A 27,263-nucleotide genomic window follows, 5' to 3' on the forward strand; every position below is an offset into this window, starting at 1 on the left:
GGCGCAGTCGGTTAAGCGTCCGACTTCAGCCAGGTCACGATCTCGCGGTCCGTGAGTTCGAGCCCCGCGTCGGGCTCTGGGCTGATGGCTCAGAGCCTGGAGCCTGTTTCCGATTCTGTGTCTCCCTCTCTCTCTGCCCCTCCCCCGTTCATGCTCTGTCTCTCTCTGTCCCAAAAATAAATAAAAACGTTGAAAAAGAAATTAAAAAAATAAAAAAGAATAGATAGAATTGTGAGAAAGTCAGAGTCAAAACTAAATTTCAGGTCTAATTAGCAATCTAGACTGAAACATGGGAGAAACATTTTGCTTTGTCCTTCACTAAAGTGGATTATATAGACTATTTAAATTGCTCTTTTCTCCTCTGAGGAAATGCTGGTCTCCTCAGGCCACCCTAATAGTATAGGTGAGAAAACACCTTGAGCATTCAGGCAGCAGGGTTTACACTCATACAGAGTTATTTCCTTCCCAACCAAGTGATAGGAACTCTGGTGATAGGCTTTTACACAATGGAAGTTCTACTGGGAGAGGAGGAAAAATAAGGATTTCAGTTGCCACAGAAGATAGTAATGCCTCATATCCCCACTCTCAGCTTCTGAGCCATGTCAGTGAAAGGCATGTTGGTGGAACTGAAAACTTTCCACATTAGGGCTACCATACTTAGACTCAAGAAAGAAGTGACCCAGGATTGACTACATCTGAAGGGAAAAGATCTGGCAACTTCTCCGACCACAGCGTGATGTCATCAGGTGAGGCAAATTTGAAATTTAATGTTAAAAGCTTTGGTATAGACTATTACTCAAAAGGACAAGCCAACTGGCAAATGGGCAAAGGATCTGAATAGACACATCTCCAAAGAAGATCAACAAATGCACAATAAGTATGTGAAGAGATGCTCAACATCATTAGTTAGTGGGGGAAATGCCAATGAAAACAGCAATGGGATACCAATTCAAACCCACTAAGATGGCTAGAAGCAAACACACAGGTAATGACAAGTGTTGTAGAGAATGTAGAGGGGTTAGAACTCTCTTACACTGCTGGCAGGAATGCAAAATGCTGCAGAAAAGACCTAGCAATTCCTCCAAAATTAAAAAACAGAGTGACCGTATGACCCAGCGATTCCACTTGTAGGTCTTCACAGCAAGATTATTCATGAAAGCTCCAAGGTGGAAACAACCTAATTATCCATCAACTAATGAGCGAGTAAAAATAATGTGGTCTGTCTACACAATGGAGTATTACTCAACAAGAAAAAGAAATGAAATTCTGACACACACTAACTGAAGGAGGGCAGAACACGTCACGTTGGTATGCTGATAATTTTGAGTGATAGGCACTCGAAAAACAGCAAATGCAGGCACAGCCTTTCTCTGAACCGCACCCCCTGCCCCCCGCCCCCCGCCATCTGCCTAAAGACAGATACTCTAAAAGGAGCTTGACTGTCACAGATTCCCTCCCTGCGAGTGTCATCAGCCATAACCACAGGAGACGAGAGTACAAGTGGATGTCACACCCTGACAAACTTTGTCACAAACTGTCATACTTCCCATCTGTTCTTCTAAGGGTCTAATCATCTTTCCTAAAAATCATCTGCTTGCTTCTCAGAGGCCTACATTCCCCACCTCTTCCCCTACTAAGATGGTATGTAAGCATGCATTTAAGCTGCCTTAGGGAATAACTAATTGTTCCCTGGGTGTCTCTCATGTAGACATGAAGTATACATGTTAGTAAGTTTTATTTCTCTTATTTATCTTTCTTCTAGTCCATGGTCTCAGCCAAGAACTCTAAAAGGTAGAGGAAAAATTATCTTTCCTCCCCTACACTTCAACAATCGTTGAACCATGGAAACATTATGCTGAATGAAAGAAGCCAGACACAGAAGTTCATATATGGTATGATTCATTTATATGAAAAGTCCAGAACAGGCAAATCCATAGGGGCAGAAAGTAGATTAGTGGCTGCCTAGGGCTGAGGTGGGGGGGGGGGGGGGTTGTCAGTAATTGGATGGTGACTATTCATGGGAATGGGTTTTCATTTGGGGGTGATAAAAATGTTCTACAATTGATTGTAGCAAAGGTTACACAATTCCAAAAATACACTAAACCTCATTGAATCACATATTTTAAATAAGTGAACGTATGACATGTGAATTGCGTCTTCATAAAGCTGTTATTATTTTTTTAAAGCAAGCTTCAGGGTAAATCCTAGTCTTTAGAAAGAACTGTGTCTTGGGTGAGAAAATGCTGTGAGGATGTTGAGGCTTTCTGGTATGGAGTTTCAAATTTTGCTGGTCCTGCTAAACAGAAAATTGGAGTGCTGCATGCCAGAGACAGGGAGGGCCACGTGCCCCAAAGCTAAGCACCATTGCTCAGTCTGTCAGCACCATGGGCCCTCAATCCATCCCTTTCCCCAGGTTTCCCCACAGAATCCTGCCCTCCAGGATCAAGGGTTATTGATGTTGTACTTTGACATGCTAAGCATTTCTGGTGGCTCTTACCTCAGGCCTAGCTTCCTTGGCTGGTTTCTTTTCCCCAAAGTACAAAGTATTATGAAATGTCAGAAGTGGCATTTCCCTCATGGCATTTATTTAAAAAGAAAAGGAAAGGACCATAATCATAGGTCATGCTGCTGCCCCTTGCTGAGTCCACAGTTCTCTACGTATCACCTCGGGCATTATCCAGCACCGTTGTTGACACTGATTTCTCTCTGCCTACAAGGAAAGATGAGCTTGCTATGGATTGTCTTTGTATGCTTGGTTTAAATTCCTGGCCCATTTTAAGCTTTGTTTGTTTGTTTTTTCCTTCAAAAATTGATTTGATGAGTTAGTTGGGGATTTGGAGTAACAGAGAGAAAGGGGCAGTCAGAGAAGACTCACGCATATATTCTCCACATTTTCCATAAGTGACCCAAGTCCACTCCCCTAATTAACATTCCAAATAGGATAAAACATGCTGCTATTCATATTATTTCTAATAATGTTTTCCCATCATCTTTAGGAGAAACTCTGGGTATAGATCTACTTGGGAATTTGCTCAAGTTTCCATGCTAAGATGGGTCAGGCCATGACTCAATCTGTTGTTTCCTTTGTTGACAGGTCGAGAGCATCAGACTGGGATGTGGATAACACAAGTTCATTAGTATCTTGATTCGGCCACTTTCTAGCCAAGGTATTTGGACCAGTTCTGGCATCCTTCTAAACATCAATGTTACCATCTATCAAATGGGGATAATAAAGCTCACTGCACAGTGACTCATGTTCACAGTGTCGTGATGATCAAATAGGGGGTGTCATCAGTCATCAACTGTAGATGATACAACTTCACAGGTAGTCACAAAGATGAAATAACACAATGCATGCAAAATAATTTTGCAAAGGACTCTAAAATGTTATGAACAGTTGTTATTATTAATTGAAAAGGAGTGGCTTACTCTGTAGTTCTTACTTGCCTGTTTACCTAGTCACCTCAAAAGGGGCAGTTGGTGGGGCGCCTAGGTGGTTCAGTCAGTTAAGCGTCTGACTTCAGCTCAGGTCATGATCTCACGGTTTGTGAGTTCTAGCCCCACGTCGGCCTCTGTGCTGACAGCTCGGAGCCTGGAGCCTGCTTCAGATTCTGTCTCCTCCTCTCTCTGCCCCTCCCCTGCTCATGCTCACTCTCTGTCTCTCAATAATGAATAAACGTTAAAATAAAAAAAAAAAAAAAAGGCAGTTGGCAGATGGTGGAGGTGGGGGTCAGGAAATATTTGATAGAGTCATGGGCCATACCCTCAAATTCACTCTCCTGTGTAGCTTGGGATCACATCCTATATAATGGCCTACCTAGTACAGAACCCTGAAATCAGAGAAGCAAGTGGCATAAAGGCTAGTAGTGTTCAGCTTCCCAGTCCCAGCTCTGCTAGGTCCCCTTTTACATCAGCTAGTTACACAGAGGGGACTGAAATCATGCTTTTCCAGAGCTCCTGCTCTGAAGAGAGGTTGGCAAACAGGGATAGTACTATTCTGGCACTTAAATAGACTCTGAGGTTGAGAGTTGCTAAAGTAGCTAAATGAAGGGAGTTTTTCGGGAGGCTTGTCATCCATGCCCTGATCTCCACATTATCAAGTGGTAATTGAAATGATTGCTTCAAGCAAGGCAAGAGGCAGGGCCAGCTAAAATCCTGCTATTCTCTTGGGATACCCACAGAATTTTACAGAGCACTGGATCAGGGGTTTTCCAATGGCGGCTTACCCTATTTTATTTTTTTCTGCTTACTTTTGTAACTGAAAGGCAACCAATTTATTTTTTCCAAATGCAAAATAGGAACAAATGTAATTCATTTTTGATCTTTCTCCTTTCAGCAAGGTCAGCTTTAGTCTCTAAAGAAAAGCCTGTGAGCTCCCTTCCTGTCCTGTGCTGGTTGACCACTTGAAAGAAACATTGCCGGGACCCTAGAATTATTGCTCTAATAAATAATATGCTAAGAATTCTAGTATCCCCCAGGGTTCTATTCTATTATAGCAGGCTAGTGTGAAAACCACATGAGTAAAGTTTTGAAGAGAAAATGGTATGAATGTGTTAAAGTGGCCATAATTTTGTGATATATGAAATCTATACCTTACCATTGCCTCCTTGCTGTACAGTCGATAAACTTCAGTCTTAAGGAGGGTAAAGTCATAAAGATCCTGGGTTTGTTACCTAAATGTACATGCTTACAATTGGTCAGTATAGTGAAAAATAAAGTGGATCAAGCATTGGACATCATGTTGAAATACATGAAAACAGATCTTTGTCTAGATGTTTAAAGACCGTTTAAAATTATTGGCGTTGTGCAAGTTCCATGAGAGAGAGACTTTTAACCAAATGATGGCGGGTTCTCAGCATCTTGAAACTGCTCCCTTAACTCGTCAGGACAGCTTAAGTGTCCACAGTCTGAGATCTTTGCTGTACTCCATACAGGGAATGGGAAAGGCCAAATTCTGTAGAAAATGTTGTTTTGACAAATCCCTCGAAGTTGAGGATAATGTTCAATACTTTGTGGCATCAAGGATAACACATAACAGATAAATATCTTTGGTTCCATTTTTGAAACTTCTGTCAAGTCCTCAATTTATAATTTTTTTTTTTTTTATAAAAGGCCACTGCCCTTAATAAGAATTTGGAATTAAGTGAAATTGATGCTGGTGAATTGCAACAAAACTTTTGAGTTCCCATCCTTTTCAAAAGCTCTCTTTATATTGGACATTTCAAACATTGCTGGGTTATTACTGAATCTCTCTCCAGAGATTATTTCTGCCTTTGGACTTTCTTCCTCTGTCAAGATTCTTTGTTCAATGTAGAGTTTCCCTGGAAAACAGTGGAAGGATTTCACTCCTAGAATGTTACAGAACAGCAGCTAGTGTATGCTGAAAGCATCTCTATCCAAAAGAGTCCAGCTTTAAAAATAGAGCATCATGAAATAAAGCTGGGCTTTCTTACATTTTTTTATTTACATGCTTTCTCTCTTTTTCTTCCTTCCCATCCTTTCTCTATGGCCACAAAATAATCAATGGCAAATCAGTCTCTCTGCATGCGTTCATACAAAATATTCTAAAAGACAAGATGCCAGATATTTTCTTGAACAGAGCCAATAATCAATAATGAGTGAATTGTTGCTGAGTTTTGTACTTTGCATTTCTATTTCATGTCTAATATTTTATTGCTATTTTACATTAGATTAAGCAATCAATCCTTATGTGTTCATACTACATATTCTACAAAGATGTTTGGACTTTCGTTTTGCATCTCACAATGGGGGCTTATTGATTTACAAAAAATAAAACAATAAATAATAATATTTATTGACTACTCACCCCATGGGGTATAATGTGAGAAATGCAGGTGGGGCTCTGGTTTGTTTCTACTGGAGGTGTCATGTAAGAAGCTCTCCAGGAAGTCTGTTAAACTATTTCAATGTTCATTTATTTCCATAAATAACATAATTATTAAGGCTAATCAGGACACTGTGACCGTGACCATGGCTCTGAGTGACTCCACAATAGGGGTGCAAAAAAATGACCTTCTAAAATGCTTTCTTAGGAAAGGGAATCAGGTTGCAAACTTCTCCTTCTGTCATTTATTAGCTGCACCCATGTGAGTTACTTATTCTTTCTAAGGCTCAAGTGCCTGCTCTGGAAAGTGGTTATAATGATGGTATTTATCTCATCTGATTGCTGCAAACAGTCATTGTGATAATACATACAAAATGCTTAACACAGAGCCTTAACACAGGCATTATAGGAATAGGAATATTAGCTATTCCTATTATGACCATGATCAATATTATGTCAAGTTAAGAACTGGGACTTTTGGGAATGAACTGTCTATAACTCCTACAAGTGACTTAATCTATATGTTTGTCTTCTTGTCTATAAAAATGGAATAATTATATCTATGTCATAAGGTTGTTGAGAGGATTATATACAAAAACAGAATAGTAAGCAATCAACAAATGATGGTTGTCAAAATTATTATTATGGAAACCAAGGAGAAGACAGACTAGGAACTAAAGTATTTCAGTAAGGCTTATTTACTGACATCAAGCTTAGTAGAAATCGATAGGTTAGTAGTAGAAAACTGATAGGTTAGTAGAAATCGATAATACAACCCTTTTTCTTTTAAATCAGATTTTCAGTGCCTATCTTTGGCTTCTGCTTTCTCTGATAATCTAGAAAAAAAAACTTGATTCGGAACAGAATTCTGTCCATCTTCATGTGAAATATCAGCTAGTCTGTATTTCATGGGTTCTTTTCCACTAAATACAATTAAAATAATATGAATTACTTTCAGTTATTCTGTGTTCTTTCTCTTAAATTGTTTTTCCTGCCCATCAAGATAATACTTACTTGTTGTTGAGAATTTGACAAATGCAGAAATGAAGAAAAATGAAAATCACCCATAAGCTCACCACTAGAGATCACCATTTAACATTTAAAAATGTTTACTTTTTTTCCACATGTATGGATATATATACATATATATATGTTATATATATATATATTACTTTTTTTCCACATGTATGGATATATATACATATATATATGCATATATGTATATAGTGTGTGTATGTGTAAATAAAAATTGGTATGATTTTTCACTTAATGTTCAACATTTTGAACATTTCCCATGGCATAAAATGTTTTAAAACTTTTCTTTAGAATGGCATAAGATATTCCATGAAATGTCTTTACAATAATGTAATTAACTCTTTATGAATGGATTGTGGGCCATTGTTTTTCTCTCTACTGTCCCTATCTGTCTAGACTGATCTATATTTTATAGGGGGAAAGAAATAAAACAAGCCAAAAATATTATGAACTTTTTGTGTTTTCCTATGGATGCATTACTTGGGATCAGTTCTGTTAAGGATGAATGTTTATTTTCCTTGTAATCTTCTTTACATGCTTGGGTCCCACTCTGGACTCCTACCACAGGTGGTAACCTTCCTCAGCTCCGTTTTCTATTGGCCCTTTTTGAAATTCTTGTCTGGATTCTGCCATGTAGAAAATTCATACATCAATTTTTAAAAGGGGAATTTCTCTTCTCAGTCATTACTAATCTTCTGGCTAGTTTTGTTGGAAAATTTTTTCAGGAATCATCTGCCAATGTTGTTTCCCTAGAAGGCCATTCTGGCTACCTCACTAAGCTCCTGTTCATTTTGTAACAAATAATTCCTCATGCTAAATCACTTGCAAATACTCATGGTTATGCCCTTCTCCTGATAATAGTATTAGTCATTTTCTACTCAAATTCAGTCCTTGCCTTCACCAACACCCTACCCTCCAGTCTAGAAGCATAATCTCCCAATGCTCCACCACAAAAATCTCCCTCTTCACCTCTCATTATACAGGTGAGCAAACTGAGACTCACTGACATTGGCCAACACCTCAAAAGTAGAGGATGCCAGAGTCAGGATTAAAACTCATCTCCAGAGTTTGAGTCCACACCTGGTATTTATCTATTCTGCTATCATCCTAGTGTTTTTCTTCTCTCGTGCTGATGGAATCCAATTCACCACTCTTTGTAGAAAACCTTTCCTTCCCTCCTCTCTTTTTAATGAACTAAAAACTGATGCCGATAACGACTGGTTTTGTTAACTTCCTGCCTTTTTAAATCATTGTCTGTCATCCTGATGAATGCTTTATAAATTAAAGGGCCCATCCAATGGAGACATGGACTTCCTGTAGTAAGGATGACTGTGTAGAGTGTGACCTGGTGAGTCTTTGACATGAAAACAGTCTGAAACATCCACAGAAACACTAAAGAATAAATCAAAACCAGCCCATAGTCTTATTTGTATCCCAAGTCTCCTGGGCATCATGTTTAGCAGTTGTCTATCTTTGCATTTTTCTATGCTTCCTTCCTTCTTCCCCCAGAGACATGGAATATCCCTATTAGCCACTAGACAAGGAACCTGAAGATCTACTTGGACTGAGATGAGAACAGTCCATAATTATGTGTAATTTTTTCCACTTAAGGAATATAATTCAATTTTTTAAAATTTATTTTTAGAGAGAAAGCACAAACAGGGGTGGGGCAGAGGGACAGGGAGAATCCACGCTCAGTGCAGAGTCTAACGTGGGGCTCGAGCCTAGGACTGTGAGATCATGACCTGAGCCTGAAATCAAGATTTGGATGCTTAACTGACTGAGCCACCCAGGCACCCTGATTATGATTGAATTTTATGGGGACTCCATTTCCTAATTCAAAGAGAGTAATTTTGGAAGGAATTAGCTTTGCAGCAATATAGGGAGCCATAAATGCTCCGGGTAGTGTGCCTCTATATGGTGAAATACTTCCTGAGTGTCTAATCACGACCAGGTAAACATTAAAAGTGATATAAACTATGAATCAAAAATTATTACCAGCAAAATATCAAGGGTCTCAGTATGCCTACTGCTTTCTGCTGCTGCTTTCCACTCTGCAAAACACAGTGATTCACTGGCGGTGGACTCTTGCTGAACTTTACAGCACAGCACTTGTTTGGATGTTTAAATCTTTTTCAGGTATTCTACTTGGTTTAAAACTTCACCAAACAGTTATTCTTTGGAGCTCATATTTTTTTTTTTTAATTTTTTTTCAACGTTTATTTATTTTTGGGACAGAGAGAGACAGAGCATGAAGGGGGGAGGGGCAGAGAGAGAGGGAGTCACAGAATCGGAAACAGGCTCCAGGCTCTGAGCCATCAGCCCAGAGCCTGACGCGGGGCTCGAACTCCCGGACCGCGAGATCGTGACCTGGCTGAAGTCGGACGCTTAACCGACTGCGCCACCCAGGCGCCCCCGGAGCTCATATTTTTAACAGAAGGGACCCAAGGCACTTTATAGGTAATCATCGCAAGAGAAAATCGGCAAGAAGACAATTTAGCCTCCTGTGGATGCCAGCAGTTTAAAGCTTAAAATCAAAATTAACCAAAACCAGAATAGAGTTCATTGGCTTTGTACCGAAAATGTGTTTTGCCTTTTTCCCTTTTATGTTTTATGTTTTTAATGGGAGTTGTCCCCAGTTAGACTTTACAGAACCAGAACAGGTTTATAGAATGCCAATAAAGCCATTGTTTAACAAAAAAATTGAGCCACTAGACCAAACACAGTGAGAAAGTACTTGGTGAGCCATTCTTGGATTAATTACAGGACTTCTGATGAGATGCATTTAAAGTGTGCATTGATTTTAGGAGGAAATATGTAAGTCAGCTTTTAAATTTTTAAAAATTTTTTATTTTGTTATGGATTGTATGATGTACACAGTACACAAAAAGCAAATCCTCACTATTATTTTTGCTTTTGACCCAGACATAATCTTCTTACAGGGAAAGGTTATTATTGTTATGACTTGTGCTATTTGACAAATTCTCTAAAAAGTCTACACTTTTGTTCAGGGAATCTGGTAGGTCGAAGGGGACATATGATATCTAGATTGGCATTGGCATTGACCGATTTGTAGCTTATAGCTGTAAATATATAAATGTAACAGCTCTTATAATAGCATGACCTTGGTCAAGCCACTTTCCCTCTCCAAATTTCAATTTCATCAAATGTAAAGTAAGAACCCCATAGACCTGACATGAAAAACCAGTGAAATAACATATATGAAAGAACCTTTCATACTTAGAGTATTTTCAAATGCTGCTGCTTTATTATTACTATCTAACTCAATCTTCTCATTTTACAATTGAGCAAACTTTGGTCTCTTAAATTTTTTTTCATGTTAATTTGCTTTTGAGAGAGAGAGACAGAGCATGAGTGGGGAAAGGCGAAGAGAGAGGGAGACACAGAATCCTAAGCAGACTCCAGGGTCTGGGCTGTCAGCCCAGACCCTGATGTGGGGCTCAAACTCTGGAACCATGAGATCATGACTTGAACCGACGTCGGATGCTTAACGGACTGAGCCACTCAGGCGCCCCAAGCTTTGGTCTCTTGATTCCAACCATCTTTCCATTAAAGCTTCCTCAGCTCCTCTCTAAAATATATATGGTGTGTTAATCCTAATATTCCAATATTCATTTTGTAAAATAAGAGTTTACTCTGTAAACAGAAAGTCGGTAATATCTGACACGTATCCATGGATCTCCTTTCAGAGTTATATTTTATGTTTATATCACTAAAACTTAGAAATTATAGTAGCAGATATAATTGACTTCTAGAACATGAACTAATACTTTATTAACTATGTATTATGACACTATCCTATTGGATTTTAACTCTTCTATTTAATCTTGTAGAATTGGATTTGACTCATATTAATTATAATAACTGGTTCATTTCATAAAATGAAGAAACAAGGGAGACATAAGAGTACATCTCATGGACTGGTTTATGTATCCTGAATAAATGCTACTAATTCAGTAGAAATAATAATTTGTTAGTATTTTGTACTAAAAAAATGAGACCAGAAAAGGCTTAAAAGTTTATTTATGGATTTTCTTATCTATATTAGCTTGCTGTCTTGGTGTAACATTCATAGGGCCTAAAAACTTTTTCTATTAAATCATCTTTTAGTTTCTAGAATGATCAAAATCCTCTCCATAATTCTAGCTAAATTTCTTTCACAAGGTCAGACTTCCTGATACAGATATGCAAAGGTTAGTGAAGCCATAAAAATCCAGTTCTGGGTCTTCAGAGCCCCAATAATGCAAAATCTTCTGTCTAAGCCATCCATACTCAATAGTAACCCAGCTGCCAAGAGCCAGGATACCACTAGGTACGCCATGTGCATTTCTTATGACAGTGGATATAATGATGGCACGAGGTATTTGCTTCATAGACATTTGTGATGATACAGCTATTCTCACTGTCACACTTTTGTACTTGAGTTTGTGTTGCTTTACCAAGGTCTTGGAGATTTTTCGGTAAAAAGCAGCCCACATATTGTTTAGTTGAAAAGATAGGCTTCTTAGTGTAGGTTTGGCCATGAGAGTGAGCAAAATGAACAGTGTGTAGGTGATTCAAGCTCACGACTTGGACCTCACCACAAAAGGCCAAATGAAGTAATCAGGCACACTCTGGATTCCTACAGCATGTTATTCTGTCCAGTCATTCCACAGACCTTCACCTAGTATCTACCTATGCATCAGGCCCGCGTTAGGTGTCAGGGATAGAAAGAAGAATATGAATCCACAGCTTAGAGGGGTGACAGACATGCAAACTGAAGACCACCTACCCCCTTACATGATACTTCTTAAACAAGGGCTCTGTGCAGAGAAAGCTCAAAGGGTGGGGAAGTTTAAAATGGCAGGAATAACTGGGCTGGGTCTTGAAGGAAGAGCAGAGGTTTGTCAGGCAGAAATACATTTAAAGCTCAAAGACAAAAACAAACAAACTTGGTGCAAATAACAGAGAAACGAAAAGATGTGAAAAGTGTGAGGTGCTGTTGGGCTCCTGTTTTTGTGCTCAGGTATGTGCAAGAGGGTTGATGGAAGGTGAGCCAGGGAAGAGGGCTTAGGAGAAACGTTTAGGGTTAAGAGAAATGCTAAGTCATGTGGGCACAATCTTGTAACAGAAAGCCAATGGGCCACTTTGATTATGGGTTGTCATGATCAATTTTGACCTTTAGGACAATCGATGTTACTGAGTAGAGCTTGTGTTGTAGAAGAATAGAAAGACAGTGAAGGAGAGGGCAGGGAAGCAGCCACGGAGAAAATGCCGTCTCCCGGATGGGCAGAGCCTAATGTCCCTGCCAGTAGCTGGCCAGGTACCCCGCCAGCAGCATGTTTTGAGAAACTGTTTGGCCCCCAGCCTCCAATCTAGATCTGTCAAAGCTTAAGAAATAGAAATTGCTTTGATGTTTTAATTTCTTTTCTGCAACCGCTTCTTCCAGAAAACTTGTCTGTGGGTTAGAGAAAACAAATTGAAATTCCATGAAATGGTCTCTTTGAGCTCCTGCTTTCTCTTGCAACAATCAGTTTCTTAAAGCCAGGTGAAGGTAGTAAAATACAAATTCTTCTGGAGAAAACATCAGATTGTAAAGCCGACCTGATTTTCATGAACAGAAAATCTAATTATCTGCCATCAATTCCGGTCTGAGCACATATTTCATTTTACTTTTATCAAGTGTGAGTGGTTTTGGCAAGCATTTTGACAAAATATCTAGATGTACACACTGAGTTTTTAAATGAAACTATCAAAAACTGAAGTCTCAGGCTAATGAATTACATGGAAAATTGCTATCACATTACATTATCTTATACAGTATTGGCAGGAGGACTGGTGAGAGAACTGCAACCAAAATGATGTAATAAAATGGAAATTTACAAGTTGGGGTGTAGGAAAGGTTAAAAAGAGTATCATTCTTCTCATAGAGTGAGCAGAAAAGCGATTGATTCTTAGGTTACTTAGCAAGCCGTGTGTGTGCACGTGCGCGCGTGTGCGCACGCACACACGCATACATGGCAGAGAAAGAGAAACAGAGAAAGAAAAAATAGAAAGAATAGTGTCTTGAGGTCTCTGATGAGAAATAGCAATTTGCTATAGGAGGTAAGTGAGATGTAAGAAGATTGAAGGCATGAATAGAATGACATCTGCTCCTTGCTCTTTGTTTAGGCAGACAAGAGCAGTGAGCGGTTTAAGGCAAAAGAGATAACAAGAGTTCAACAGCAGCAACTGCTGTTATGTCCAAGGGCCAGCCCTGATTCATCACAATGGGATGAACCAGACTGAACGACGACGAGGCTGGAACAAGATCTAGCCCACTGGACCAGAGCAGGGAGCTGGAAATGACAGAAGCTGTACAAATCCACCCAAAGGGAGGAGGCCCATTCCAACGCAGAAGAACATGGCACCCAGAAAGAATGGAAATGGTAGATGGAAGCTAGGTAAACCACTGTGTGGGATGGGCAAGAAAGCATGGAGCTGAGTGATGTAGACTTAAGGATGAAACAAAACCGAGAGGTCAGGCAAAGCACTGCATACAGCATCACGTGGCAGAACCCTGTTCTCCTGAGAGGTACCAATCCTCCAAGGGAAATGATTGCAGTAATGATGGGCCTTCATCAGGATGAGGTAAAGTCTTAAAGTCAAGACAGGAAGACAGAAACTAGATAGGAAACCAAACCTGACTTTCAGATAGATTTCAGAAACCTAGCAGTTTATTGGGTTTTTTTGGTGTGTGTGTGTGTGTGTGTGTTTGTGTTTGTGTGTGTTTTTCTTGAGTGCCTGGAACAATTTGTAGCAATTTCATGGTGTTTGGTAAATTACAGACTGGATTATTGGAACTGGAGAACAGGTCAGAATCTGATCAACAAGCTTATTGTGATGCTGAGGTCCAGAAGGCTAGGAGGGTTTCTAAAATCCCTCCTACTTCAGGTCAGGGTGGGGTGGGGCTAAGAAAGCTGGGTGGGATCAGTCCAGGGTGGTGGAGAACTACAGGAAAGGGATAAAGCCGAAAAAAATTTTGGAGAAAAAAATTGCAGCCACCACAATGTCTTTCCTTGGGCTCTTTCTACCTGCTTCCTCCAAAATCTCTTCTGTATGGTCCTATCTTTCCTTGTGATTGTGTACAATTATAAAATATTTAAATATTTAATATACTTAATGTATTTAAATAAATACAACTATAATATATAAAAATATATATTATTTTCCAAGGAGATAGCTGACATAATAATATGGAAGGCTAAGGAATTTTGTGCAGAGGAGATAAGAAACTCTGATCTTGACATATTTAATTTAAGCTATGATGGGAAATGTATTACGCTATGTGTGGAATATGGGACTTCAGTGAAGATGAAGTGTCTAGATGAAGACTCTATATATTTGCCATGAATGTTGAAATGGAAATTGAAGCCATTCATGTGAGTTGATAGACTCTTTCCAAAGGAGTGACCTTGGAAAAAAAAGCCAAGGAAGATAGAACCTGATACTGTAATATCTCTGGTAACAGTGTGAAAAAGAGGACACGTGCACGCATGCACACACTCACACACTCACACACACACACACACACACACACACACACCCCAAGGCACCAGTCATGGGAAGGTGAGAAATTGAAGCTCAGGGTAGGATGTCTTTTAATTTGAAGAGGGAGGTTCTCACATATCAACATCAGAAGCTCCACAATTGTAGACAAAAAAGAGGGGTCGTGATTTGGGCCAAGGAGAGACTTTTGGAAATAAAGCCAAAGAGCTGGTTTGTGTAGTGATTCAAAAGAACATAGGAAAGATTTTTGAATTAGTAATGTTGTTGTTGGTTTTCTTTTCCTTTTTTTTTTAAAAAAAAATTTATTTATTTGAGAGAGAGAGAAAGCACAAGCAGGAGAGGGGCAGAGGGAGAGGGGGAGAGAGAATCCCAAGCAGGCCCTGCTGCCAGCACAGAGCCCAATGCGGGGCTTGAACTCACAAACCGTGAGATCATAACCTGAGCCAAAATCAAGAGTAAGACGCTTAACCAACTGAGCCACCCCTGTGCCCTATTTTTACTGGTTTTAACACAAAAGAGAAAGTAAACAAGATGGCCTATAGTATGGGTAGTCATAGTGAATGGCGACTCTCCACATAGGAAGTGACCAGAGCATGGATTCCTAGTAAAAATAAGATTTGTGCCATGTTGAGAAATCAGATTGCAGACTTGTGTGGTCCTGAGGCTTATGGAAGGAACATAACATTAGACCGACAGGTCCTCAGATCCAGCTGACCATTAAACTTTCCTGCAGAGCTTTTAAAAACAAACACACAGATTTCTTGTCCTTACCATAGACTCAGAATCTTTGGATGTGTAGGGGAAAGGTGAGTGGGGGGCTCTCTCGAGTTAAAAATCTCCTCTAAGAATTCTAAAGCAATGATCCATTCATTGTCATGAGGAAAATATTTTACTCGCCCTGCACCTCTCCCCAGCTTAAGAGGCTCAATAGCAAATATAATTAAGAGAAGAGCCTTTATATAAACCCATCTTTGGGGCGCCTGGGTGGCTCAGTCGGTTAAGCGTCCGACTTCAGCTCAGGTCACGATCTCGCGGTCCGTGAGTTCGAGCCCCGCATCGGGCTCTGGGCTGATGGCTCAGAGCCTGGAGCCTGCTTCCGATTCTGTGTCTCCCTCTCTCTCGGCCCCTCCCCCGTTCATGCTCTGTCTCTCTCTGTCTCAAAAATAAATAAACGTTAAAAAAAAAAAAATTTTTAAACCCATCTTTCAGGGGTGCCTGGGTGGCTCTGTCGGTTGAGTGTCCAACTTCGGCTCAGGTCATGATCTCACAGCTTGTGAGTTCAAGCCCCGCATCAGGCTCTGTGCTGACAGCTTGGAGCCTGGAGCCTGCTTCAGATTCTGTGCCTCCCTCTCTCTCTGCTCCAACCCATTTGCATTCTGTCTCTGTCTCTCTCAAAAATAAATACACATTAAATAAATTAAAAAAAAATCTTTCATATTGTCTCAGTTCTCATATTTAAGTAGTTCCTGAAATTTATCCTTTTCCATAATTTCTTAGATTCATCAGATATGACATTAGCTATTGTTCAGGGTGAAAGCGGAAGGTGGTTCTTCACAGCCTTTGTGGATTCTGCCCACTGTAATGTAGCAGGCCATTCTTCTATCAAGTCTAATCTCAGTACATAGATTAGTAGTAAAATCCATTTGTTATCTCATTGAGTTACTAAGTCTATAAAGCATTCTGCAGAGGGGGTATTCTTTATGGTAGACCAATTTGTTCTGTAACCTGTATAATTGTCCCCTTAGAAGAGCTCATGGAAATGACCCTGGACACATCACATACATCAGTGGCTGCAAATAAAATGAAGTCTGGCATTTATCATCGTGGAATTGCACCAACTTGGTCTGGCACGACTCCACGCAGTCATTTGCCCCAGTTCCTATTTAGGGGCCAGATGAAATAATATTCAGTGTGCTTCAACAGTCATATCCTCCCTGATAAATTTAGCATTTACTGAGGGATCCACTTTCCATGCACGTGGTAACTGCACTATTGTCTCTGAGCCCAGAGATTATTGGCAGAAGTAACAGCTGGTGCCTCAGGACGGAGCTACAATTTTATGGTGTGGTGGCTAAGGCTGGAAATGGAACTAGTAAACCACAAATGCCAAAGACATCATAAAGAAAAATGTTCCTTAGGAAGCACTCGCCAATTTCTGGGCAATCAATTATTCCCTAACCTACACATTGACTTTTATGAATAAAACAGCCCAGGAAATGCATTTAATTTAGCAGACAGTTTCGATAAGGTGAGGTGCTTTCCCTCCTTAGCAAGAGACTTCTCTTCCACAACATCCTCTGGCTTGCACCCTTGCCCTCTGGTAGATACACTTTTGGGTTCACTTCTATTTCTCAAACTCTTTTGTAAACAAGGATGGTCAAGCAAAACTGAGTGCTCTTTGAATAAAAGAGAACTGAGTATTGAGAGTGAAACTGATTGTCTCCAAGACTCTTTCCTGTTTGGAAATTTTCTCATCTGGCTCCATCTTTTTTTCCCCACCTCTGTGGAACCAAGAGAGTGGTGTTATCTGTGAGGTTCAAAACTGCATCCATTGCTAAAGTTCCAGGAGAGAATGCCTGCCCAAGAATGTTCCTTGGGGATGGCTTTAGCAGAGGAAAAGCATGCCTCTCTCCTGTATCTTCAGTTCTCTCACTTGCCTCTAGTGCCAAATAGAAGTCAGGTTCAGAAGGACCCTCATGAGTGCCCATCAGAACCATAAAATTTAGGTTAGGTCCAAACTTCTAGAAGGACGTGCCAGCTCTAGTTAGGCCTTTGAGAAGAAGGAAATATTGAGGGTCTTGGAGTCTATTTCTCTGTGAAAGCGTAAGGTGAAATTATGTAATTAAAATTTATTTCTACCTTAAACAACTGACAACATTGTGTGTGTTAACTTCTCAAATGAATTTGTGATAGCTTAAATGAAAGATATAGGTACAAAGAAAACATGGGTAAAACATACAGATTAGAAATACAGGAGGAGTTAATGATAGAGAAGATAATGATAGCAAAAAACAAAGCAAAACAAAACAAAAAAAAAACCCTTTTCTTGGGAAACAATTGTGTTTGAAATGTAGCATCAGTCACATGCACACCAGCTTACTGACTGAACATTCTTTCAGGGAATGCTACCAATCTGAGCTGGTACTTGAATTTCCCTAGCCTAGAAAGATGATAAATAAATATCAGTATTATATATTTATGTAGGGATAATCTCTTAAATCCCCAAACACTTGGTGACATATCTAACTTCTACAAGTTCTATAAAATATTTCAAGTGTTATTAATTTCATTTGCTATGAGAAAATTATTTATTGATTTTTTTTTTTTACCAGACTGCATTTAGTAAAACTGACTCAAACTGTAAATGCAGAATGTAACTCACAATGAAAAATGAATTCCTCAGCGGTATGGAAAGTGAGGAGAATCTGAAGTCAGAGACCTTGATATCTGATATACTCTCCAGTTTTCCCAGAAGCAATCTTTGGAAGCATGTAAATAACACTGGCAGAATACTGGGTGGTTCCTTCTTTTAGCCACTAATGACCCTGAAGTTTAGACTGATTTTCAAGTGGAGCGCTCGGGCCCTTATTATAGTGACAAATTCATATTAACTCAATTGTCAGTCCTTTTCATTATGGATACAGAGTTGAAGGGATCTCTCGGCACTCAGTTCTTTGAGCTTGTAGAGGCACTGCACAGCTCTCTGGAAAGCCAATTGAAGAAAAAAATGTAAAAGGGGTTCAACTAGGATCTGTTTTAGGTCTCATAACATGATTGCTCATTAAGTTTCCTGATGGAAGGCATTATTTTTTAAGTTCTGTAGTAATGCACTTAATAAACACAGAAATTGGCTGCTAATATAATGGAAAATGGTTCAATTTTAAGACTCCCAAAATTAACATGATCCCATTTCAAAGTGGAGTTAAAAATATTTCCATATTTTTCAGTCATCAGATTGAAGGTATATGATGAGGCCTGCTTGGAATCCTGGAAAACAGAGGAATTAAATAATATAATATGCATTATACAGCTCTGCTTGCTGTGGTGGAAAAGGAAGCCACTCACTCTGAGACCCCTGTTTGCATTAATGTTGGCTCACTGGTTTGCTTAGGATGGGGCTTAGGGTACAGGGCCATATCTCCTGAAGTAGGACTCCTCTAGACCAACACATGATGCTCTTAATGCATCACAGTCAGACTACAGAGAATAGGCCTCCACAAGGATTATAAGCAGAGCCTGTCAGTACTATACCACAAGTGATCTAAACACTGGCAGCCAGTAGGATTTATTTTCCAATGGATGGAGTCTACTCCAGAATAATGATGAGACGACAAAGGAAGGCTTTAATGATTACGCAAAATTGTTCAAGGTGCAAATCCTTCTTTGTATTGCCCAGACCATATGAATTAGGATTCTGGAAGCAAGCAGAGCAAATTCTCCTATACTACTTGCCAGGAAACTATGTCCGCAAAATTCCTCTCCTTATTTAGAAAAACACAACTACAAAAATTCAGCTTCAGAGTTTGTGCATTTTGATACATGTTGATGATTCTACCTGGTAATTGATCACTTGGAAATTGACAGGACTTACATTAGGCTCTTGTTCTCAGTTCCAGTCTTAACAGGGGAACAAGGAGACGCATAAAGCATTACTCATCAGTGGCCGTATTTGGCAAAGGCAGGTCTCTCCCCCCTACTGTTATCATTCATCCTGATAGAGCCGTGACACAGACCAGATGTCATTTCAATGTTAAAATTACATTGTTTTCATAACAAAGTCAGCTTACATCACTCTTAAATAGATCACACTAAGGTTCTTCTGTATACTGTCATGGAGAGAGTGAGCTAGATCTTTCCAGAGGACTTGCCAAGCACAAACTATAGGAGAAGTTAAGATTTTCTCAGGGCACTCACCAGCTGGCTCACAGCCTATATATCTCCATATCTCTCTGCAGCATACTTCGAGTCATTGCAATATAGAATGCCCTTTCTACTGATTTCTTTGATTCCTGGAGGAAATGACAGGTGCTTGTTCTTGTGGGACGTAGAAGGCCAAAGATGTCATTGGCTGGAGCTCTTTTCTTGCCTGTTTTCCTTGCCCTTTCTTCTGGAGCCCTAGTGACTTTGAATTAATTTACAGTCCACTGTGTAACAGTATCATGTGCACTCCTTTTCCCATTGGACAGTTGGAACTTGGAAGATAACAATTTTGAACCCAAGGTCAGAATCCATATGGACTCAGCCCATGGAAGCCATGCTTTTGGAAGCTTAGTTCCTCCTCTCTCCCTTATCTCTGTTATAGCCCCACTTGCCTTATCACCTCTGTGGCACTGATGATATGTTCGGGGAACAAGGGCTGCAGGCACTAACAAAAAATCATCCTCAGGGGACTCTCATGGTAAAATGCCAAATGAGGACATCCTGTGCTGACCGAGTCCCTGAAACGCTTCAAACTATTGCGATGAACCTAAAGAAAGAACGTTTTCCTTTTAGTTTTGGAGATTTTGCCCTTAATTGACCTCATGCATCTAACTATTCACAATAGACATTTTTATATGAAAGGTCATACTGGAAAAAAAATACAATCCACTTAGATACCTGCATATGATTATGCAGATAGATCATCTGCCAATGATTATGAGCAGGATTGGTAAAACAGGCTAATATGTTGAATATTCTAGGGAATGCTAACATGTCTTTAGTTCCTCGCCACACTCCCTTCTCTTGTTTTATTTTCTACCCCCAGTTTTTTTTTTTTTTTTGCCTTTTAAGAAAATAGAAAAACTCAAAGGTAGACTGTAAATTACCAGATGAAAATACCCAGAAATATTCTATCCTTGAATGGGGACCCTAATCCCTCAAAAAAAAGGTGAAAAATTATTCATAAATAATATACTTCTCCTTGAAGATTGCTAGCAGATATAAGATAAATGCCACCATTGTTTCTCATGGGTCTTAGTGAAATTTTGTGGTTTTCTGTTTCTCAGTTCCTTTTGACTTAGTTAAGGTATGACAGCTTGGGATAAAATCAGTGTTTCCTACTTATTCAATGCCCTTTAACTCTATAATCAAAACAAAATTAAATTTACTGACTTTTTTTTTCTTTGCTGTATATTTGAGATTATCTATTCCCCAAACCAGAGCTTTTAAGGCAAGTATTTTATTTTGAGGAGAAATGACCATGAAGCTTGATCTAGGTGATCAACCTCAGTAAAGTCATCCCTTGCTGAGAAGCACTGCCATTGCCTGAAGGCACATCTCCACTTTCCCTGAATGACTACATGATATTTGACTGAGGTCTGGCTCTGAATATTCAAACATAGAGGGTCCTACATACTCTGGTTTGGAGAAACTTATGCTGATATGGATCATGTAGACCAAAGGGCTATACGATCTGGAACATGTTTGGTCATAAGAAATGCTGAACATTTTATGATTAAGTGTGTGTGTACATGTGTGCCTGTGTGCGTGTGCACACACATGCCCCAGACTTTTTTCTGCTATATTCTCTTTACAGGATGGGTTTCCAGAAATTAGATCAGTAGCATGCAAAGAGCAAGGGATAAAGACGAATCCACTGTTGTTAACTCAGTGTAGTCGGGTGAACAGGTAAAAGTGTCAGAGTTCTCATCAGGATCTGACTGTATTTACTTTTTGATTCTCTTGCCCCCACCTTCATCATGCCTTTGTAATGTCCAAAGCCTATTCAGTCTTTTAAGATAAAGCTATAAGGCCACCTCCTCCACAAAGCCATCCGTGCTTCATCATTTAGAATTCCCTGTTTTCTGAATTTACTGTCACAGTTATTTTGTAAATTCACATGGAATGTGTCACTTTCTGATTTGCGAGGTGAGTATGTTCCTGCCTGATCACGAATACTGGGCTAGAAACACTTCGAGAACAAAATCTCTCTCTACTTCAACTTTGTATTTCTGAGAAGGGAAAACAGTCAAGAAGTATTTATTGAATCAGAATATATGACTATAGCCATACATATGTATTTTTTCTTCTACGCTAATACCATTCCCCACCCCCACCCCCCAACCCTCACCATGCCATTGTAAAACAAAAACCAAAACATTTCCAGAAAGCACTGAGGCTCACAACTTAACGGTAGCAAGGTCAGGAGTACCACCAGAGCAAACTGTGGACACCCACACAAGCAGGGAGAAGCTCACCTGACAGAGTCATTGGAGTCATGGCTCTGGGCAACCAACATGTCACTTCATTAAAAAGTCACTGTTCGTGAATTGCAATTACCATTTGGTTTGAAAGCATATGTTCATGACTAAGAAATTGTCTCTAGGCCCAGAGAAAGGATCTTGCTGGCTTTTCTAGAGGAAGTGAATGCCAACCAGAATGGCATCTATGTAAGCAACATTAGGCATGCTTTAAAATGTGCCCCCGTGATGAGCCATGAGAACTGACTTGCTATATGAAAGAACTCAGTGACTCTACCCCCATGCTACGCTCCGTGCCCACTCAGACAATAAGTTGGGATGGCTGTTTTATGCTAACTCTTCACATTCAATAAAACAAAGGGAAAGCTTTAGGCAGCCTTCCCTTCTTCTCAGTAATTGACGTTATTAGCGTGCTTTGCTCGGGCCCCCCCTTAAGCATGTTTATTTGCAATTCCTTCCAAATGTCACTTATTAGAAATTCCGCCTTCCTGATCCTGGAGGTAACAAACCTGGACACGCAGCTTTCAACAGCAAATGGAAAGAGGCTCAGTGTGTATCCAGAGATAAGCAAATTAAAGGGCATAAAAGACTGGGGCAGTTTACAGCTAAAGAGCATCAGTGTAATGTATGTAGAAATCACGCACTCTATTGCCTCATAACATTGCACTCCTACTGGCTCTTTCCCTTTACCCGGTGTGGTTGCCAGCAAAACCTAAACACGAAGTGTTCCACAGCCATGAACTAGTCCCAAATCACTGGACTGAAAAAATGCCATTCTGTAGTATGCCTACTGCTAAAGCTTCCATTAGTTGCCCAGGAGAGTGGCAAGAATAGCTCAGAGTAAGTCTTAGCCAAAAATACGTAATGACAACATATGGAGAAAACCAAAAGAATTATAAATGGAAAAAGATTAACAAATTCAGTGCTGCTAATGGGGCGGGGGGAGCTTTATGAGTTCTTTATGAGCTTAATGAGTTCTTTCATTCTAACATGGTGAGGGTTAAAAGCAATTTTATAAACCTAGTTTAAGAGAGGAAGGAAAAAGCTGCAGAAAGATCTGTGTGTTCTTTAGATGACATTTGAAACACACTTACATGCTTTTAAAAGCCATTTGTTGCTGTTACCATTCAGGTGGTATGCTTGAATGCTCAGAAAACAGCTTAAATTTGGGATACAGTGTTCTATCCTTAAAGGTTGGTTTAGATCGCTACTTTACAATAATTGGGGAATTCTTCCAGGTGTAATAGGTATATAGAAAATTCTAAGGTCTGAAAATTCCCATATAAAGGCATTTTAAATTTGCCATATTTCCCATGATCCTTTAACAAAATCAACTACAGATTTTCAGATTATTTTCCCATCCCGATTAAGGGTAACCACAATAACAACTACGTACTTCAGTGTTTAGCAGAACCGACCACACATTTTTGCCCTTAACTGAAGGGAAAACAACCATATGGACCTTGTTCTTAGCCAGGGCTCCATTAGCTAATTGAATTGACAAAGCCCAAGCAGTGAGAGACCATGGATTAGCCACATGTTAATGATTCCATTCCTTTGGCAGAGCTAATGGTGTCTTGTTTCAGCGCAGCCTAGAGAAGTTTGCCTCATTTTGAACAGGTTAGACAGATCAGTGCAATAGTACCAAAGCGCACCAAATATATCATTGTTTTGAGGAACAAGAAAAGGCAAAGTTAATTGCAGTCCCAGACCTTAAATGCCCGATATACCCAAAATATTATCATTCTAGCATATAATCAATATAAAACTTATGGAGGAGATAGTTTATATTCTTTTTTTCATTCTCGATCTTTGAAATCCGGAATGTATTTCACAGTTGCAGCATTTCTCAATGTGGATTGGCCACATTTCAAGTATTGAGTCCTTAACAGCCACATGGATTGGTGGCTAGTATATTGGACAGCGTAGGATTGAATGGTGACATGTGTCACTCCCATGTCTTTCCATTGTTCATACCCATAGTCCTTTTAAGAGTTTAATGCTTCTCGTTTATTCCTAAACACGAGCTGGACACAGAGCCATTCATAATGGTAAATTAACCTAAAGATAAAAGAATAACAGCTAGCTTGCTCCCTATTAAGGAAAACTGGATCTCTAATGAAAAACACATAATTTGTTCAGGTCTAAAAAGTACTAGGGGCAGAATATGGCCATTTTGATCCGTTTTGATCCACTTTGAAATAAGTGATCATATAATGCTTCAAGCCCCTTAAGGCATGATGTGAAAGTGTGGGTGTGAATAAGCCTCTTCCAAAATTTTGTAAACTTTCTGCTTCAGTTGTGTTGTGTACAACTAGCCTAGGGGGTATAGTGATCACATTTTCCTATCTGGAAATAGGGAAACACGATCTGACAAAGGAATGAATTGTGCCTATGTGATTTGTTGACACAAAAATCCTCATCCAGTCATGAGACTAAAATATGTTTAATGGAAAGACTGGACTGGAAAAAACAGAGTTATAGAAAATTAGGTTGTCTTCAGAGAGTTCACCAAACTTAGGAAGAATAAATAACTAAGGTTCTAGTTGGCAACGATAATGGGACCAACGAAAAGATTAGGGCTATGAAGAACCAACAGAGAATCCATTAGATTGCATCCTTACCTAATTTCTGTGACGGCAGTGTGAATAAGCCAGTGTTATTACAAATAACCAGAATTTTGAAAAATTGCTGAATTTTATTCCTAAAGTCAGGGTATCTGCCACTTCGCTCAATATCTACTTCTAGAATTAAAGGGTGTCATTTCATCACCTTGGGACATTTATTTTAATCTGTCCTGAATGTAATTATTCCATCAAGCTATTGTCACAAAATCCTATTAACTCAAAGAGTGATTGCATTATTCACTCCTTACTCATTCCTTGATTTCAGTGCCTATTAAATGCAAGTTTCAGGCAGCCAATATGAAGGATAACCTTAAGGGTTCTTACATCTTTTTGATTTTAGGCATTGTTTTCTACCTGGTATTATGAACATTGGTCTCAAAATGAGAATGTGCTAATATTATAGTTCATCATAATGATGCATCTAGGCTTAAGAAATTCAGAGAAGGCCTAATAAAATTTATTAATTTTAATAAAAATTAAAAATGAGGTTCATCAAATGACTGAAATACTTCCTTTGATTATCCTAAAAGGCAATCATCAAAAGCACCAGATTAGAACCAGTATAATGATGGATTCCTACACAAACAGTGGGATTCTACTTCTTGAATAACCTCTACAGAAATCAGGATTACAGTTTCTTAAACCTGAACACGTGATCCAAGGTAAGACAAAAGAACTTTTTATCTTGATTTGCAAATTTAATTACTCGAAATGACTTTGAACACTTTACAAAATGGATTATATTTATACATTGAACAAATCCACTTAACTAAAAAGATAAAAATAATATGAAATGATTGCTCAAGAAAATATGAAGTAGGAGGTCCCCATATCATAGATGCTGGTTACAAGTTTCTAAATTAGAATATGGAGTCATGACTTCTGGAAAGTTAGGTTTAATCATCTATGTGGTTGGCCCTAGAAAATGTCTTAAGTTGGTGAAATGTAACTTCTCTCCCCCTTTTTTAGCATCAGCGGGGTGCTCCTCTTTGGAACTCCCACTAGTTGCATATCCAAAGATATGACCCTAAAATATATCTCTCTTCAAATTCAAAGTATGCTGCAACTCTTTGAAAGTGGCCAGATTGAAGTAACCTTAAGGTTTACGAAGCAGACCTCCTTGATTGCCATATCACTGGAAGGACTTCTCTTTCTATAATTCAAGCTATCCAAAAGAACTACTGTAAATGTTTTATGCACCGCGAGTACCTACAGCCAAGGAAGAAGAAGAGAACATAGAGGGTGAAAGGAGGGGCAGGAACAAGAAAGGACAGTCGTAGTGTCTAGCTTATAGAAAGAACCCAAGGTATGCCTTTATCCAGTGAGTATTGAAGCACTTTCCTAAATTGATCTCTGGGGCCTCTCGCTTTCTAGGTCTAGACCTCTCTCCCTGGTCAAGGTTCCAAAGGCCCACCTCCTCCTCCTTGCAAGAATAGATCTAAATATCATTTACACACACATGACAGGCAACTAGTTAAATCTCTCCTGGGAATCAGTAGGCACTCAATAGGGAGTGAAATTGAAGTCAAGTGAATACTGTGAATGTTAGTTGTTCAGGTACCACTGGGCAGGAAGGAAGGCATGGGAAAGAGATCTTAACACTTTGTTTCAGAGAGCATGGCAGTTTGTCTGGGAATGCAACTGGAACCCTTTTATTTTTAATTAAATTAATTAATTAATTAATTAGTTTGTTTTTTAATCCTGGGGTTCGGGTTACTATAGTTGGAAGTAAAATTAAACAGAGGGTAACAGTTTTCTCTTTGGCACATTAATCAATTGCTCTGCTTAGGAGGTCCCTTAAACAGAAAAGAGTGAACAAATTTGGGCACCAGAGGAATCCTCTGGGCCTTAGCAATCACCTCCTCTTACCTGATGGAAAGCAAACAAAAACTGAGCCGGGGGGCAATGATGGTCTTTTTCCCCTTCTCTTCTCATATGCCCATTTAGGCTCAAATGTTCTTTAAAGAATTCAGAACTCTGTGCACTACATGAAGGCTTACTTTTGAGGGGAAAAGAATCAGAGAATGTCAAATTTAGATTTTTTCTAAATGTTTATTCATTTTTGAAAGACAGAGAGAGACAGAGCACAAGCGGGGGTGGGGCGGAGAGAGAGGGGGACACAGAATCTGAAGCAGGCTCCAGGCTCCGAGCTGTCAGCACAGAGCCCGACGCAGGGCTAGAACCCACAAACCCTGAGATCATGACCTGAGCCGAAGTCAGGCACTCAACCAACTGAGCCACCCAGGCGCCCCCAGAGAATATCAAATTTAGATTGTTCTGTCCAGAGACCAATGATTCCATTTTTCCTTCCCCCACTCATGCCAGATATCATTCATTTATCATTCATTCGGCAATTATTTACACACACCAATTATGTGCCATACAGACTGTTCTTGGAGCTAGATATAGATTAGTGAAACAAAACAGGAAAAGGTCCTTGCCCTTTCCTTGAGGTGAGACATATGTATACTATATATATATATATATATATATATATATATATGTGTGTGTATATATATATATACACACACACATATATATATAATAAATAATGTATAGAGTATGTTAGAAGTGCTACGGAAAACATAAAAGGAGAGTTAGGGAGAGGAGTGTTGGGTGGGGGGTGGCGGTTGTAATTTTAAATAGAACGTCAAGGTGGGCCCTATTGAAAATTTTGCACTTGAGACTTCAAGGAAAGGAGAGAGTTATCTATACAGATTGTTTTTTCAGTGGGGGTTAGGGGGAGGCAGTGGTAAGGAAGATCATATGTCCTAGGGAAACGCCTGTCTTTTTATGGTTTAAGGAGGTTACTGTGGCTGCAGAAAAAGTGATACAGAGGTAAGAGCAGGATAGGGGAGGAGGGTGGTCGGTGAGGCCAAATCAAGTGGGCCACATAGAGTCTTTTTTTTTTTTTTTTAATTTTTTTTAATGTTTATTTATTTTTGAGAGAGAGAGCGAGCACGAGCAGGGGAGAGACAGAGAGAGAAGGCAACACAGAATCTGAAGCAGGATCCAGGCTCTGAGCTA

The 27,263-nt window shown here is 39.5% G+C and overlaps 1 protein-coding gene and 1 long non-coding RNA gene across 14 annotated transcripts in view; one reads left to right on the forward strand and one right to left on the reverse strand.

Annotated features, from left to right (window-relative positions):
• SLC8A1 (solute carrier family 8 member A1) overlaps positions 1 to 27,263 on the reverse strand; it is a 387,431-nt gene that overhangs the window by 71,576 nt on the left and 288,592 nt on the right. The gene's annotated exons all lie outside the window — the stretch shown is intronic.
• On the forward strand, positions 221 to 26,344 carry LOC121044377 (uncharacterized). The gene is made up of 4 exons (XR_005797273.1): positions 221 to 1,892; positions 3,095 to 3,167; positions 13,052 to 13,323; positions 24,767 to 26,344. It is a non-coding gene; the product is annotated as an uncharacterized LOC121044377 (long non-coding RNA).

This window comes from Herpailurus yagouaroundi, unplaced genomic scaffold, assembly GCF_014898765.1.
Source record: "Herpailurus yagouaroundi ecotype Mexico unplaced genomic scaffold, PumYag 188, whole genome shotgun sequence".
In the NCBI taxonomy this organism is placed as follows: Eukaryota; Metazoa; Chordata; class Mammalia; order Carnivora; family Felidae; genus Herpailurus; species Herpailurus yagouaroundi.